Below are 9824 nucleotides of genomic sequence, written 5' to 3' on the forward strand. Positions count from 1 at the left end.
TGGATGTACTCTTGAACGATTTCCACAGGATATGACTTTAAAGATCCAATTCACATCTAATAGATATCTTACTCTATCTATCGTAAAAGTGACATTGGTTGCCCGAATTGCGCTGCAAAAGAGAACTAGTTGATATCTAAACTACCTATATAACGTATCTAGAATGGATCTAGTACGTGTCGTCTCTTGTGAATATCTTGTTCCGTAGTCTTAATTTTTAACGGAATACTTATACTAAACTACTTAAGTAATAACTAACGTATCATTGAGGTTGTTTAACTAAGTGTTAAATTTGACAGGTTAGATCTTAAAAATATCGTTATCGTATCTTGGTGATGTCTAAAAGATAGATGTGTATTTCAAAATCCAAATCGGGCCCACATTGTCATCTTTCAGACAATTAATTAAAATATTGGACATACCTAATGGTAAAGGAGGGTGGGCAAATTATCCTATATGACCAATAAAGACAAGAAATAATATATGTCACAGGATAGCTTATTCTAAGTTCTAAAACTTTTACTATGGCAGATAGTCTCAAATCTTTGTGTGAAAAAAATTATCACCGCAAAAAGTAGTGTGAGTTTAAACGTGACTATAAGTTGTTCCTGTGTCACGGATCATTAAAGTTTTGTTATATTGTGGATGTTTTGGTGTCACGATATTTTAGTTTTTTATTCGTTTTCTTATGTTTTTTGTGTCATATTTTTTTTAAACTAAGATTTAACAAATCCCGCCATACAAAAAATAGAGTACCTATATAAAAAAACCTTCCCAATGGTAGGTAAGTATGTCGCTCATTCTTATTGGTTCATAGGCCAGTGTCCATACAAATCTGCCCATCCTCCTTTGTATACGAACATAAGAAAGAGGTCAGCGTCGGTTTAGGCAACGTTCCACGTACATGTTTGTACATGTGTGGATTAAGACACCACAATGTAGAGCATTGTGGCTTCTCCGATGTGTCCGAGATTAAAACCTCTGTCTCTGCTTGGATCCCGTGGAACTAAGAAAGTTTATTAAAATGGAGATTAAAATTATTTTATTTGTTAAGTGTTTAACACAATATTGTTTTAAACTTTGTGTTGTAATTATTTATAAGATTATATACCTATCATATTATTATGTATTATTACATTTTAAAGATAATTTAATTCACCAAAAATTGAAATAAATAAAAGTACCTATCCTTTAAAGCATTTAGTGCTCAAGTGGCCGCATTGCAGGCACCATTCATTATCTTCCTACGTATGATGGGGAAAATTAAAAGACTCATAAAGAAGTCTTTGAAAACCACGCATTTCAATTGACAAATTCGATCGATCGACGAACGATTCTAGTGCCCGATTCGGATTTTGAAATAGATATCTATTAGATATCTTTTAGACATCACCAAGATACGATAACGATATGTTTAAGATCTAACCTGTCAAATTTGACATTTGCGCGATCCTGGAGATACTCTTGAACGATTTCCACAGGATATGACTTAGAGATCCAATTCACATCTAATAGATATCCTACTCTATCTAACGTAAAAGTGACATTGGTTGCCCGAATTGCGCTGCAAGAGAACTAGTTGATATCTAAACTATAATGTATCTAGAATGGATCTAGTACGTGTCGTCTCTTGTGAATATCTTGAAGTTTGAATACAGCAGTATGTTTTTTTATACAAACTCAAGACCATTGCAGAAACTATGAAATATTTTAAAGTTGGTAACCATGTCCAAGTATGTTCAGACGTGCAGGTTTCTTCATATTGCAACCGCCTCTGCCCCGATGTTCTTTTACACAACAACACACATCCACGTTTGGAGTTTTACGACCCAGTTTTAGGATTAAATACGCTGTGAGGAAGGCCTTTATGTTGTAATTTTAGCAATGTTTATACTTTTGAACTTAAATGACCCATCATCTTCTTTGCGTTATCCCGACTTTTTGCCACGGCTCATAGGAGCCTGAGGTCTGCTTGGCAACTAATCCCGAGAATTGGCGTAGGCGCTAGTTTTTAAGAAAGCGACTGCCATCTGGCCTTCCAGCCCAGAGTGGAAACTAGGCCTTGTTGAGATTAATCTGGTTTCCTCACGATGTTTTCCTTCACCGACTGGTAAATATCTAATTACCTATATTTTGTACATACGCTTCGAAAAACTCATTGGTACAGTCGCTTTCAGATATATCGGAGCGGCCAAGGAGTTCACAATATCTGAACACGCACTCTAATGCCTTGACAATAGAGGCGTGCTCAGATATTTGTGAGCACCTTGGCCGCTCCGATATATCTGATGGCGACTGTACGAGCCGGGGTTTGAGCCCTGACCTCCAGATTTAAAGTCGCACGCTCTAAGATCTGGAATTGAAAGGCACCAAGCATCATTTATCCCTTTGTTAAAAATCTTCTATACAATTTAGCCTATTGTGACGGAAGGGTAACTACGGAACCTTACACTGAGCATGGCCCGACATGCTCTTGGCCGGTTTTTTTCATGCATTTTGGACACGTGGGTCAAAAGTTTGAGGAGGTGAGTACAATTTTATCCTAAAGTATTTTTCGAATTATTTCCTAAAGTACATACTTTATTAACCGCTGTTATTTACCCTAAAAATCGGTTCAGCGGTTATTGAATCCCCATACAAATTTCCTCCTTCCTTTTCACACCCTTAAGGGATGATTATTGAGATTAAAAGTATGCTATGTTATTCCCTGGGACTCAAACTATCTCTGTACCAAATTTAAACTAAATTGGTTCAGCAGTTTAAGCGTAAAGAGGAAATTTTAAAAAAGTAGTTTTTTCATATTTTATGTGTTTTTACTTAGGGAATGGTGTCATTATGATATCAGAAATGAATTCGGCACCCCCGATTTAGGAAACAGTCGAGTACGAAACCTCGATTTTTGAGATTTTTACGCAGGATTTTCGCCTTGTCCTTATCGCACTAGTTTTAGGAGCCGCTTCCATTAGCGAGACGGGTATATTTACCTAAAATATTTAAATCTCAGCTCCTGTTTCGTCTTAAGGGTCCACTGAAATTAAGCGTCGTAACTATCTCACATGTTTTTCATCTAATAATTTTAAGATTGTATTGTTACAAATAAATTATTTTCATTTCATTCATTGCCACTAAGTGCTACCGGTTACGCTCGTAGCGCGTAGCCACATCCTTGTCGTCTGTAGCGCGTAGTCGCTACAAACAGTGTACCCGACAGTCGGGTTCTTGGGCCGGAATGTGTTAAAATAAAATAATGCAAATATTGCTCAATAGAGAGAAAGATTTGAATGGGTATTCTAAATGAGTCTGTTCCAGCATATAAAACAGCGTACCTACCAATCATACAGAGTCCCACAATGTTTCTGGAACCAAGAAACTACACCGTACACTGTCTCGCCAATTTCACTGTCATCACACACCGCACTGAATTCACAAACTGCACTGTTTTACACTTTTCACTGTGATCCAATTAATGTTGGTCTGGAAAAGATCTTATGATTTAATTCAAATGTTGTTCTTAGAAGAACAGGGTTGCTAGCCAAGACGCCAACCGTTTACGCTCCGTAACAAACGAAACGCCAATGTCTCTGTGGACTAATATGCAAGAGTGATAGAGAGAAATGACCGTATAGTCAGGCCGTAAAAAGTCTGCAGCGATTTTGATAGCCCAAGCAGTGCAAGTGTCATTGTAAAAGTCAAACTTCTATCAAATCATGACGTATAAATAACACTTACCCTGCGTGGGCTATCAAATCCGCTGCAGACTTTTATTGGTGCGACTATAGCATTCGCCCCGTAGCAACTTGGCCAGGTTGATCAGTAAGAGGTACTGTCTATTTATCGCGCTCGTATCGATAGCTCTATTTCTAAAAAAAAAACCGGGCAAGCGCGAGTCGGACTCGCGCAGGAAGGGTTCCGTACCATAATGCAAAAAAAAAACAAAAATAAAGCAAAAAAAAACGGTCACCCATCCTAGTACTGACCACTCCCGACGTTGCTTAACTTTGGTCAAAAATCACGTTTGTTGTATGGGAGCCCCATTTAAATCTTTATTTTATTCTGTTTTTAGTATTTGTTGTTATAGCGGCAACAGAAATACATCATCTGTGAAAATTTCAACTGTCTAGCTATCACGGTTCGTGAGATACAGCCTGGTGACAGACGGACGGACGGACGGACGGACGGACGGACGCACGGACGGACAGCGAAGTCTTAGTAATAGGGTCCCGTTTTACCCTTTGGGTACGGAACCCTAAAAATAATGCTTGCGCATTCGATGGTTAGCCTACTAACTCGGAGCTAATCGGTTGACTCTAAGTTTTACTATACAGTTTAACCCTGAACCCTGGAACGTGCAACGTGCCCTAAGCGCCACTTGCACCATCTCACTAACCCAGGGTTAACCGGTTAAGCCGTAAACTCAGTGTAAAATTATACTGATAACCATGGCAACTCCAAGTTTAACCGGCTAACCCCGGGTTAGTGGAATGGTGCCAGTGGCTCTAAGAGGATTGAAAGGGGGAGTTAGGTGAATTATTTTCCCCCTCGTGCGCTAACTGTGCAAAAACTTCCAGTGGCGCAATCAAGTTTAAAAGGTGACAGTTGAATAGTTAAATGCAGAGCCGTTGTACAGTCACCATCAGATATATCGGAGCGGCCAAGGTGGTCACATATATCTGAGCACGCCTCTATTATCAAGGTGCTAGAGTGCGTGTTCAGATATTGTGAACACCTTGGCCGCCCGGATAGGTATATCTGATGGCGACTGTACGACGTTAGCGTATTTGCATAAGAAAGCGTTGGCTTTTTGTGATTATAAACTGTTATGCTTCAGCTTTCGGATGAATATTCAGTTGTTTTCAATGCAATATTCCTTTAAACTGATTTTCATAAATGACAAAAATACCTTTATATTGCCGTATGCGAACTTCAAGATATATGTAGACAAGAGACGACACGTATTAGATCCATTCTAGATACGTTATAGTTTAGATATCAACTAGTTCTCTTTTGCAGCGCAATTCGGGCAACCAATGTCACTTTTACGTTAGATAGAGTAAGATAACTATTGGATGTGAATTGGATCTCTAAGTCATATCTTGTGGAAATCGTTCAAGAGTATCTTCAGAATCGCGCAAATGTCAAATTTGACAGGTTAGATCTTAAACATATCGTTATCGTATCTTGGTGATGTCTAAAATATATCTAATAGATGTATATTTCAAAATGCGAATCGGGCCCATGGTGATAATAGTTCCTGATATTTACGAAATGGGTTATTAAAAGATGGCTCATAACTGTCATAAGACTTGTAACCACTTTCATAATTATTGGGTTTCATATTGGTTGTTGTAATGAAATATAATTTAGCCCTCGAACAATTCAATTTAAAATGTAAGTATACATTTTAAATTGAATTGTTCGAGGGCTAAACAAACACGCGCCTACATATACATAATTGCATACATGGGTAATTCTTATTCTTATGCATTTTTTGTGTAACATGTAAGAATAGCATGTATTTTTGTGAAAATAGGTAAACTCTATATCAATATACTTAGCAATTTACCTCTAGTTTTAGGTCAACCTAAATGTATTGTCCTAAGAGTATTAGAAACATATAAAAAAATAATTACAAGTGCGAAATGTCACGGACCGTGTAGTGTGACTTCCCCAGATTATGTGTTATTTGATATTTTTTTGAAAAAATATAAAGTGTTTTTGAAATAATTTATACGAGCCCCGATGCATATGTTTTCGTCTAGTTCCGCGCAACAATTTTGTTTATTTTAATAAATTTTACACATGAACATATAATGACCCAGTAATAGGAACCATAATAGCAGTGTTTAATGTAGTTTATTTTGATCGTATAATAAAATTGCATAAGACTTTTATTGCTGAAAAAAAGGACTTTTCAAAAACGTTGTCCAAATCATATTGTCCTCTCTTACAGCACTGCTGCATGCATGGGCTCGAAACAAAATTCTCAATACATTGGCAGAGCCCTATTGTTTTCCCTGGTAATAGCCCTTTTCACATATGTTGTAATCCTACCCGTCAAAAAAAATATATAAAATCATTATTTTTTTTCTTTCAGTACAAACGGTATTTCTTGTATTTGGATTTAGTTATTGCAGAGTATTACCATATAAAATTAAATTACATTAGTATAAGCATTAAATATTAGTAATTATTAAACAAAAACATTAGTTTTGAACAAACGCGAGAACCTCAAAAAATGGGGTCACCTGACGAAAACATATGCATCGGGGCTCGTATCAAATATAAAACACTAATCCTTGTTCTACAACACTGTTTAAAAATTGTATGGATTTATAACGACTTTATATAATTTTAAACAACATACATTTTGTGATTAGTTTTCGCGTCACCACCGCGCGTGGTAATATAAACACGTGGTACTCGGTAGGAAATTATCTTTACTACTGGCAGCCTTATTAAAGTTTTTTTAGAACAGCAACACTGTGTTGTTGTCAGGTTTACAAATGGCTGAAGGGAGAAGTTTTGTCGAAAATTATTTATTTGTGTTCATTTGAAAAAACGGTCAACCTTAACGCGTCACCGCCGTGTTAGAGTTTTAAAAGTAAGTTGCAGTTTCACGTTATTGTTTGTAACGTAAGATATACCTCATACATTGCAGATTAAGCTAATTATTTAAAATTTGGAAAATCAAAGGAAATGTTTATGTAATATCGAACATGTTCCAAATTATCACGACCGTGGCCTCAAAAATCTGTCACCACCACGGACTTTTGAGTCCTCGTTCGTGACATATAGACACGTGGTCGTGTCATTCTTAATTCGTTTGATTTTTAATGCATTTTTATCAGCTACAGATCATTTGCTATTATTGCTCGACTGCCAAAGCAAAAAAAATGTTTTACGCTTGTATGTATGTATGATGTGTATCGCATTCTTTGTCACGCTCTACAGCCTTTATAGTTTGACGGATTTCAACGTCTGAGCTGTCATTAGGTTTGTCGTAGTCATAGGAGTGACTAAGGCTATGTTAAAATAACTATATAAATCAAAATAGCCGAGTTGGCCACCAAAATGCCGAAATGTCACGACTGAGGGACATTTTGTCACAACCGTGTTTATGTACTCATTTTATTTACCTTTCCTGAGGGTATTAAGCTTGACCATATGAATCAAAAAATTGCTTTTTGTATGTACTTATGTAATAATATGTGAAAAATAAAAACGTTTATGAAAAAAATTTTTTTGGACACAATTTAAGAATCACCCACATAAGTATTATATACATAATTGAAACTTGTGAACTGTAAGCTAAATAAAGTTTAATTAGATAAGATTTTATTGACATATCGTTGCTTCTCATGAAAAGTCGTATAAAACAAAATGCAATGCCGTTCGATTTTAAATCTTACCAGTAAAAGATAGAATATTAAATGCAATAGTATTTCATTTTGAGTTGTGCCACTATTCATGATAAGCAACGATATGTATACCTATTCCTATTACCTACTCAGATTCATCGTGTACCGCTTGAGCGTACACGATGCGCACGAGCGTAAAACGCGTATTGAGCTTGGTTCAGCAAACTTACACATACCCAATGGCCAAGTTTCTTCAAGCTTTGGCCATATTAGGCGTCGCCGTAAAGATGTGACTCGGATCATGACTGCAGCGTTGTGTTTTCAGCATTGGAGCAGCGATAAATGAGCGATTTGACTGTTGGTTGCCTTATTATTGCCGTACGATTACGAGTCGAACGTTCAATCAGTTTTTAAGAAGGATAACATGTAAATTGATTAAGGCCCACTTGCACCATCCCACTAACCCAGCGTTAAGCGGTTAAACCGTTAACCCAGTGTCAAATTGTACTGGTTTAACCAATTAATCCGGATTGCATCCGGTACGGATCCGGTTGTGTCCCGCCGAGTTTGTTGCCGGTCCCATATTGGGATACCCTCCTCCAATTGAGGGGGGATTTAAATCTTCTCGGGGCAGAGGTGTACGGTTGGAGCCGGTTTAAGTTTATTTGACGTTCATAAGCGCATAGTAATATGCCTACTTGAATAAACTATTTTTTATCAACTTTGAAGCAGTAACGCTGCTGTGTTCGTATTCAGATAGCAATGTTAAAAAATTATGCCGGCATTGGTACTCGTAGTAAACGACGTTTGGTGCTTGCGATGGATTATTCATAATGTCGCGTTCAATACGGTTCATAAGTATAAAGACCAATTGATCCCCGAGTACCCCATGTTCAGTGAAAATTAAAGGCTTACCCCCTTATTCATAAACGTTTACTAAAGTTGACAAGCCGATAATAATTGTTCGTCCCTTTCTGACGTATTGGTATGATGGAAAGGGATAAACGATTATTATCGGCTTGTCAACTTTAGTAAACGTTTATGAAATTTAGATAGGTTACAATGATTCCTTTGTAACCATTCAGTTTCCTAGAACATGACATGGGGGTAAAATCAGTAACTCTTAAGGTCGTTGTCTGTTAGTTGTTTTATTAATGTTGAATTAAGAAAATAGGTAGTTATAAAACGCTGGTAGCCTACAAGTAGATTCGTATTTTGACTGGCCCACTGACCTAGAACAACTTACTTCAGTTGCAAGGAACGGGTCATATGCATAACTATATAATTGAATGAGAAATGAGATATTTATAAGTACGAGTACGAAGCCAACGAGCAAAATGCTCGTAGGCTAAAATGCAATTGAGTAAAAGTAATTTAATTATAATTTAATTAATTATACAATGTACGGAAATCCTTCAGTGTTAATTATGTATAATGTTTGGTACGTGCTTGTGGAGCAGTTCTATCCAATAATACCTCCTAACTATACCCTATACATAATTAAGATTTATTTTTTACATAACACTATAATAAAGATTCTAAAGTAATAATTAAAAATAAATGTCTATTATAAAGTATTTTTTATGCGCACAAGTTCGTCAAGGATTTCTTTATTCTTCAAAAACTGATGAGAAAATAACATTTTATCTACAAGAGTGGCAAATGAATTTGATGAAAATTTTGACTTGGATTTTGGAACTACTCGCAACGCTCATGTTTCAATTTTAAAATCTTTCGCTTGCTCGGGTATCAATATTAGCACGAGGGGTAACCAACAACTTTGCCCCTTCCCCCTGTAAAATAAAAAAGGAATTCATGTAGCCGCCATTTTGAATTTTATATTAGAAACACAACCTATAATCACCTACCTAATTACACAGGCTCTCAAGCGCAATAAGCAAGAATCTGCTATTTTTAATCGATTAATTAAATACCGAACCGAAACAGGTTTAAATGACCGCCCTTTTAACAAGTCGGTTATACGCAGCATGTTGGAAAAGTGCATACAGCGAGCGAGCACGTGTAGGGGTCATCGCAGAGCGCGCGGGCGCGGTGCAGCGTACATCGACCCAGGCCTTTATTCGGAAACTCACCCGCTGGAATAATGAAATTACATTGTTAACTTATATGCAGTTGGTGCATCTCGTTTCCATTTATTAGATTATACTTATACATGTGCAAGGACAGATTCTAAACTTCTTAATTACCTACCTAAACGGATCTCGTAACATATATGTCTGTTGAAATATGGAACGTAGTATTTATTGACCATACTCGTATTTGTTTTTTAATAATTATACCGTAGTCATTATTACATGCAATGCTATTTGTATCGTCATAGTAATATGCTATGCATGGAAACTACTTGTGACTTTATACAACAGTATTTTATACCATAAATGGACAGAAACATGAGAAGGTTTGAGTGAGTTTAAACTTCTTGGCTGGCGCTCAATGGTTCTAGTG

The 9824-nt window shown here is 36.7% G+C and overlaps 1 protein-coding gene across 1 annotated transcript in view; it reads left to right on the forward strand.

The window, feature by feature from the left end:
• Positions 1 to 9535, forward strand: part of LOC134678644 (uncharacterized) — a 123051-nt gene extending 113516 nt beyond the window's left edge. Inside the window, exon 4 of the transcript XR_010100216.1 lies at positions 9519 to 9535. The gene's annotated coding sequence lies outside the window, so the exon portion shown is untranslated. The remainder of the gene's footprint in view (positions 1 to 9518) is intronic.
• Positions 9536 to 9824: the final 289 nt, after the last annotated feature.

The sequence above is a fragment of the Cydia fagiglandana genome, chromosome Z (assembly GCF_963556715.1).
Source record: "Cydia fagiglandana chromosome Z, ilCydFagi1.1, whole genome shotgun sequence".
In the NCBI taxonomy this organism is placed as follows: domain Eukaryota; kingdom Metazoa; phylum Arthropoda; class Insecta; order Lepidoptera; family Tortricidae; genus Cydia; species Cydia fagiglandana.